This window comes from Pteropus alecto, unplaced genomic scaffold (assembly GCF_000325575.1).
Source record: "Pteropus alecto unplaced genomic scaffold, ASM32557v1 scaffold110, whole genome shotgun sequence".
Classification (NCBI taxonomy): domain Eukaryota; kingdom Metazoa; phylum Chordata; class Mammalia; order Chiroptera; family Pteropodidae; genus Pteropus; species Pteropus alecto.
This window is the reverse complement of record NW_006431920.1, coordinates 5,772,956-5,781,467: the sequence shown is the minus strand read 5'-3', so window position 1 is coordinate 5,781,467 and position 8,512 is coordinate 5,772,956. Positions and strand designations below refer to the sequence as shown.

At 34.0% G+C, this 8,512-nt stretch overlaps 1 pseudogene; it reads left to right on the top strand.

Moving 5' to 3' along the window:
- The first annotated feature begins 7,757 nt into the window (after window positions 1-7,757).
- On the top strand, window positions 7,758-7,876 carry LOC112475436 (annotated as a pseudogene).
- Window positions 7,877-8,512: the final 636 nt, after the last annotated feature.

The window sequence follows — 8,512 nt, the reverse complement described above, 5'->3', positions numbered from 1 at the left end:
ATAGTCACAGGTCCTTTTCTCTTTTATGACACTTTATATCAAATATTAGACACCCAAGAAAAAACAATTAAGGAATACAGAGGAACTAGTAACAAAAAGCCAGTTTCCCACCTCATTCTTCCCTGCCTGACTGCACTAACCAGTGGCAACTCATCTTAGCCATTCCTATTTTAGTTTTGGGGGGAGGTTACCTACTGTACCTTCGTTGTGTGTACGCTATCAATTCTTCTTCAAATGAAAGAAGAGTCTTCAGCATCCATCACTCTACCTTTCTCTCAAGTTCTGATAGTTGTATTATTCGCAGGCTTCCTATTAGTTACCTGTTAAATATAAACAAACAAACAAACAAAAAACCCTGGATGTCTTATTCTACTGACACCTGATACTGTTACAGGGAAGCTGAAAATATCAGAAACCCAACCTTCCTTCCAACTTTGCTCTCACTTCTGTCTTCTAAATTCTGCCAGCTGACAGAATTCATCTCATTAACTAGACGGCGGACCTTGTCTCCAATCCTTCATGTTTATCTCTTCTCTCATTTCCCCCCATGCTCTTTGCCATTTTGTTTCTGTCCTAGAAGGTGCCATAAATGTTATGGTAATAAACCAGACTCAAACAGAGCTTGGGATGCATACATAAGGGAACATACTAATCTTTGCAACGATTATATGAGATTAGTATTTTAAATCACTATATTGTTTTGTGAATACCTAGTAAGTGGTGGAGCTTAGATGAAAAACACAGAAAGTCTTGATACAGAGTTCATGTTCTTAAGTTCATGTTCTTAGGTAAATTAACCACAGTAAAACACATATATGGTGTGTATATTTAATTCACTATCTGGTAACTAGAGTTTGTTTTTATAATTTTCTAATTAATTTATTCTATTCCTTGATTCACCCATTTCCCTTATTTATCTTGGGCTTTTTCTTTCATGCCTCCGGTTTTCTTCTTATGCCTGTTGTTGATCATCGTTTGTCCTGTATTTAGGAAAGACGACCTGGTTGAATGTCTGTGGCCAGTCCAGGTCACCTTTGCTTTTATGTAGCTAGATCTGTGTGCCGTAGGCTGATTTTGAACTCTGCAAATATGGGTAGGGCTTCTCGACAACCAGAATTTGCTCAGTGTGAGCGAGAGGGTTGTTGGACATTAACCTGAGGACTCTGCTCTGGGACCCAAACCTACAATGACAGCCTTTGTTTCCTGCCTGTGTGGGAAGTGAAGGTGGGTCATTAGGCAAAGCCGTTCAGGAGACAGACATCAGTGAATGATCTGCAAGGTGGTCAGGCCCTATGTTTGCTCTTTCTAATTTCTGTTGTTTTATCTCTTTGTCCGGTGCAGAGCAGCAGCCCCATCCCGCATTTAGCGGGCTCATTCAGCATTTAGTCTCCTCTCTTTTTGAAACCATTCACCACTTCAACATAATTTCAGATTTCTAAGCTTCGATAAGCCTTTGTTGATCGATGCTCCTGTCCCCTTCTTTTCATCATTTTATATTTTTCTGAGAGGTGAGGGATTGAGTACTTTGCTTTCTGTCTTCTACATTACAGGAAGGCAAAGTGGGTTGGCGTGGTTGCTAAGTGAGCCAGCCTGTAGTATTTGCCACTCAATGATCGTAGGTAACACTTTAGGCAATTTGGCTGTCACCTTTGTCTGAGATCTGCCGCACAGTTGTCTTGTCTTTTTTGACATCTTCCCACATCCTAGTTTTTCCTTTACTGAATTTGTCAGTGATTCCCCATATATTGTGGTTTGGAGTTACAGATCCAGTGTCACTTTCAATGCAACATGTATTCCTGATTTTCATTCTCTGTCTCTCTTTAATCTCTTTGTCTCTGTCTCTGCTGAAGAGGAGGCATTGACGATTGGTTTCTTACCTCTTGCATTTGAGAACTGGAATGTTACTCTTATTTTAGAGGTGTCTCTGATAAGAATAAACCCATACACATATTTTTCAATCTGCCACTTGGAAATGGTACTTTCCTTTTAATTAAAATTGAAATTCCATTTTTAAATGTTTTCTCATTCATAAAGGCCTTCTAATCAGGAAGCAGGCAGTATTGTATCGGGACACTTCCCTGATAATCCTCTTTCTCTGAAAAAAAAATTTCTCAGAGATTATTAACAACTTTTAAATGCTGATCAACTTTGCTAAAGACATATTAACTGTGCTTTCCTTTTCAGGTTTGGGAGAAAAACAACATTGAGATTATAGATGCTTTAAAAACCTTAGCTTCCTATAAAGTGTCCCTCTTTCAATGGCATAGTTTGCTTTGCTGAATCCCGAAACTACAGCTGTCTGTTACCAGTGAAAACTGTAGATTCCTAAGATTGCTGTGACTGAATGAAGAACTGAACAAATTAAATCATAGAGTAGGTTATAGATATTTTAGAGAACACAGTTTTAACTTACTTTCTGGCCATCAACCTCCAGTTTACAGCAATCTTAGGAATCTACAGTTTTCACTGGTAACAGACAGCTGTAGTTTTGGGATTCAGCAAAGCAAACTATGCCATTGAAAGAGGGACACTTTATAGGAAGCTAAGGTTTTTAAAGCATCTATAATCTCAATGTTGGCCTGAAATTATGGTATGCAGATCTTAGAAAGTTTTGTTTGATTCTCCATTATGACATTAACAAGAAAGAGGCTATTGATTCATTTTAGATAGACCTACATGTAGAATCTGTATTAATCTCTATTTGCAGAAAAAGTGGTTAACAATAGTAAAACATGTTTAGAAAGAGATTTTCTTATATTCATTCAGTCAGACAACTCTTATTATTTGAGCACCTATCTTATTCCAAATATTGCATCAGAAAACTGCATGTATAATAGTGACAGATATAAGGTATGTTAAGTTATGGAGCTTATATTTCTGGAGGAAATGGCATTAAATAAATGTACAATTATTTATATGAGTATGTATGCATATAAATGTTATGCGGGATATGTATGGGGGCTGTTATCCTTAAGAGATACTCTGAAGGATGTGGGGGAACATTGGGAAGAAAGAAGAGCTACCTAATTAGATACTGTAGTCAGGGCCATCATCCTTATGCCAAGAAAAGGGCCAACATGACAAAGTGGAAGGGACACTGTTCTGGATAGTTTACTTTTATCCAGTCATCCATTCATGAACACTTAGGTTATTTCCATATCTTGGCTATTGAGAATAATGCTTCAATGAACATGGAAATGCAGGTATCTTTGAGACAGTGATTTCATCTCTCTTGGGTATACACATAAGTGGTATTGCTGGACCATATGGAAGTTCTCTTTTTAATTTCTTGAGGAAACTCCATACTGTTTTTCATGGTGGCTGTACCAGTTTAAATTCCCTTTGCTCCCTGTTCTCATGAACACTAGTTATCTTTTGACTTTTTGATGTAGCCATTCTAACAGATGTGAGGAGATATTTCATTGGTTTTGATTTTCATTTCCCTGATGATTAGTGATGTTGAGCACATTTTCATGTACTTCTCGGCCATGTTTATGTCTTTGGAACAATGTCTTCCCAAGCACTTTGCTCATTTTTAAACAGATTGACTTTTTGTTATTGAGTTGTATGTGTTTCTTATATAGTTTGTATATTAACCCCATATCAAATAAATGATTTGCAAATATTTTCTCCCATTTCATAGGTTGCCTTTTTATTTTGATGATTGTTTCTTTTGCTGTGCAGAAGCCTTTTAGTTTGCTATAATCCTACTTGTTTATTTTTGCTTTGTTTATTTTTGTTTTGTAATGGTGTCTTAAAGATGCTCTACAAGATCAAAAAGGTAGCATGTCCTGAAGCTTTGGCCAGCTTTGGAATACAGTCTCACATATCGACTCTTCTTCCTCTCTAAATTCACTCCCTCATCTCCTCATTCTTGTTTTCTTAGGATTGCACTCCCAGATCAAATGTTTACCCCCACTTTTTTGCCTTAAGCTTTCTAGAAACCCAGTCTAAAACAACTTCTTAAATTTCTAATTCCGCAAAATATGTGCAATAATTCCGAAAAAATAATACCAACGTCCATTCCAAAAACCTGTTAAAAGATCTTTTTTGCAGTTCTTTCTACCCCAGGATATGTCCTGCAAGGAATCAGTAGTCAAAATATGTGTTTCAGAGTCACTTAAAAAATTCTTCTCTGTGCGGTCATGCCCCAATTTGATACTCGGTGAGATTCATTTGTTTGTTTTACATTTTTAATTTTAAAAAAATTATAAAACATCTTTTTATTGTTACCAAGTCAAACTATGAAGCAGGAGGTTTTATAGAGGTCAAATTTCCATCCTCTTCCTCTCCTTTTCTTTCCTCTCTCTTTTAAAGTGACTTTTTGTTTCTTTTGGTTTGGTTTACCCTTTCGTATTTTCCAGCCCTCTGCTATTGGAAATATTCTCTCAATGGACATGGGCTAAGATTTTTTAATACATCAGTTTGTTGGCAAAATAAAACGGTGACGATCAAATACAGAGGCTGCCTGAATTTTTTTACACATCCATTCAGTCACATGCTATGGTTTACGGAGGACAAATATGCAGACAAATGGATACATTAAAAATACATATTGCTGAGTGAGAAAATCAGTTTGCGGAAACACTTACAGGAAGGAGGAATTATTATAATCCTCAATGCAATACTATGTTTCACGTAGATATCATTTATAGATATATCATCTTTCTATTATCTATCATCTATCTATCTATCTATCTATCTATCTATCTATCTATCTATCCTCTATCTATCATGAGAGAGACTTTAAAGGATACACACTAAATACATAAAATCATAGCAGCATGATGTCTGAAGGCAATAAAAAGGTACTGAGATTGAGAATAATGATCAAGTGGGGCTTAAAGAATATATTCTTTTTTTTTTTTTTGCATTATAAAAATAGTTATAATAAAGAGCTTGGAGCCATGTCAGTAACTTCATCTCATCATGATGTGGGTTGGAGGATATTAACGTCTGAGAAGTACAAATGAGGGCTCTGTTGATTTGTGAGTGGCATTTCAAAATCAGTGCTACATTAATGTACAAATTACAAAAAAAAAAAACCTTTAGTAAAACTAGACCTATACCATTATTGCTATGTATTAACATCTTATGCATTCATGGTAGAAATGGTAGAATTGTGAAAGATTTTTAATGCCCCCTCTTTTTCTGTTAATGCAGCAGTTGAACAAAACCATTTTTAGAGTCAGTGAAGTTGTCTACCCCCTCTTGTTTTCTTGGAAATCACCCAAAACTAAAACAATATTAAGAAATATAAGTACACATTTCATTTTGTAATTAACATAAGAGATATTTGTAAAAATGTCCACCTGTGTGAAGAAAAACATAAAATAGAAGCCTACTAAAAATCAAACCAAATACCAACCAAAAATCAAACCAAATAATGAGGGAGAACTAAGAATAAATAAGTTTATTTGTCCTCAGAGCACAGAAAAGTTTTTATTTTATTTTATTTTTTAAATTGTGGTCACTGTATGTTATAGAAAGTAAGACTAAAGGAATAGTTTTAAAAAACGAATAAAATGTATGCAAAGACTCGGTTGGATATTTAAAGAAATTAAATAAAAACAAAAGAGACAATTTCTAGATCCAAGAAAAATGATAATATTAAGAACCTATTACATACTGCACAACACTCTAAGGACTTAAATGTCTCAACTCAATTAATACCGGTCTGAGGTTCTCTTTTCATGTGCTGTCATTTCCCCCAGGCTTACTGAGATAAAATTGGTATACAAAAAACCTACATGTAATTAATGCATATAATTTGGTGAGTCTACGCAAATGTATACATTTATGTAATCATTACTACATTCCAGGTAATAAACATATCTTTCACCTCCAAAAGTTTCCTTGTGTTCCTCCTTTTTTTTCAAATGGTAAAACATTTAACACGAGATGTACCTTTTTCACAAAATTAAGTATGTGATACCTTGTTATTAACGATAGGCACTATGCTGAGTAGCAGATCACTGGAAATTATGTATCTTAAACAACTGTAACCGTATATCCATTCTTATGATCACTTAATCTGGATTTGAAATCAAGAAAATTATGGATTATTAAAATGTTAGTAAATGTTTCCTTTCCCTCTCTTAAAGGAAATATTCTATGTCAAATAGGTATTATTTCTTACTTAGGTAACTGCGATGGGCCTAGGTATGTATATTTTTGTATTTATCCTGCTTTAGATTTTTTTTTAAGATTTTTAGAATTGTTTTTGTCCTTCATTGTCTTTCATGGAAAAAAGATTTCAAATAAGATTTTAACCAAAAATTGGTACCTATTTTGGAGAGGATAAAGTGGTGAGAATGGAGATGAGCCAGCTAAAATACTCCTCTATTGAATGAATGACTATGAATAATGCTTAAAAATAGGTGAATCAACAGATAGAAATACAGGTGAATACTAGAAGAATGTTAAAGGATTTAAAAGTGGTCAGCCCTAAAAAGGTAGAGGTAGTAAATTATAAGAAGGGGAGCCAATAGGAGGAGGAGAAGCAAGAAACTTTCCTTTTCTTGTTATAATCCCTTGTCATTATTTGTATTTTAAACTCTTTTTTATTAAAAATTATTGGGGGTGATATTGATCACAAAGTCCAATAAGTTTCAAGTGTACAGTTCAACAGCATGTCATACATATATTGCATTGTGTGTTCATTGTCTATAGTTAAATTTTTTCTGTCAAGAATTGTTTTTTAAAAGTAGTAAATTATTTTTGTACAGTTGATAAACCTTTACTTTTCTTAATAAAAACTTTTATTTTAGTAAAAAAAAACCCACACAGTGTAAAATATCTAATATAGAAACATTCCTCCTTCCTCCCCACCCCCACAAAAAAGAAAGAAAAAGTAAACAAACAAGAAGAAAATAAAACAAAAATATCCATTGCCTGAAAACAACTATGGTAAATATTTGGTAATAATCTTTCTACCAGTCTTTCCACATGATTAAAATTAGACAAATAAACATATTGATAAATTATTTATGTGTATACATATTAAGTTATACACATTTTTCCCATTTGTAAAACAATATTATACGTAATATTTCTTTCTAAAAAACTATATATTTTTAAAAAGATAGTGAATATACTAATTTACTTATACATCCCATAGTTTACTTCATTATTAGATAGATATTAAAAATGCAACCCATAGGAGTTAGAATTTTTTTTCCAAAAGCACTCAAGTAATTTATGACAGTCAGGACTAGAACTCAGATTTTCTGACCCTTGGTTCTGTGTTCTTTCCAATTTACTGGGTTGTTTACATTTGCATTTTAAACTTTATTGGCTTTTTACAAGCTATTGTAATGAATTTTCACTAGTGTGTTACCAAATAAATTTCTTGACTCATATCTGGCTTTGTAACCTAATTAACCTTTAACAATATTTGAACATTTCAAGCAAGAGAAAAATATTGTTAATGCAGACGAGGATCAAGAATGATTGGTTTTTAAAGATATGCCATTGTTATTATGAGTCCAGAATCTGTGAATAACTAGATTTTTAAAATAATTGAGCTAATAATGACCCCAAACAAGCTGGATTCAAATTCACATTTAATTAAATGTTTTAACAGTGACTTTGATAAATGAGATTGTGTACAAATTATTCCAATTAGTGACTATCAGCTGAGAGGAAAACATTTCAAAAATACATTAAAATTTTAAATATTTAAAAAAAATCTGTGGAATAACCTATTTAAACATTCTGATCATGAAAGATTCTAATTGTTTAAAATGCAATTAATAGTCTAGGGCCATGCTACCCTAAATAAGCCTAATCTCATATGATCTCAGAAGCTAAGCAGAGTGGGGCCTGGTTAGTACTTGGATGGGAGACCACCTAAGAAGACCAGAAGCTGTAGGCTAGTATTTTAAGTTGAAAATCACCCCAAAATTGCAAACATCATTTGTATGCAACCCCTCGTTGGCTTTAATTAAATCTTCTATCCACCTCTAGCCTTAAGGACTGTTGAGAAATGTTCTCGGGAAATTGACAGGCAAGTATGACCTTAAACTTTATTACTTTGGATGAAGAAGTGAGTGGGTTTTAGAGGACAACTAATTGTCTCCACTATGTTGACATTAGTAGGTGCTTGGTACCTTACCCACCTTGCTTTCTCTCCAAAGAAGCACAAAATATCTTCACTAAATACTGAATACTTAGCCTACTGTGTGGATTGGATTGTAACATGCTAAGAAATGCAGGAGATGCAAAAAAAAATTACAAGGGTTAAGTTTGGAAGGTTAGTTATCATCATATCCAATAGTTATCATCCATATTCATAGTCATTCTACTGGCCATGTCATATTGCATGACCCAGAAGCCCTGAAAATGGGTTTAACTTGAACACCTGTCTAATGAACCCTTAATGAAAAGAGTTAGACTCCATGACCCACACACCCTAGACACTGCACTGCGGGACTCCAGTTTTAAATGCTGCAAAGATTCAGTGCCAACTTGTTAAATGTTATGGGGAGAAGATTTTTAATCAAATCTTTTT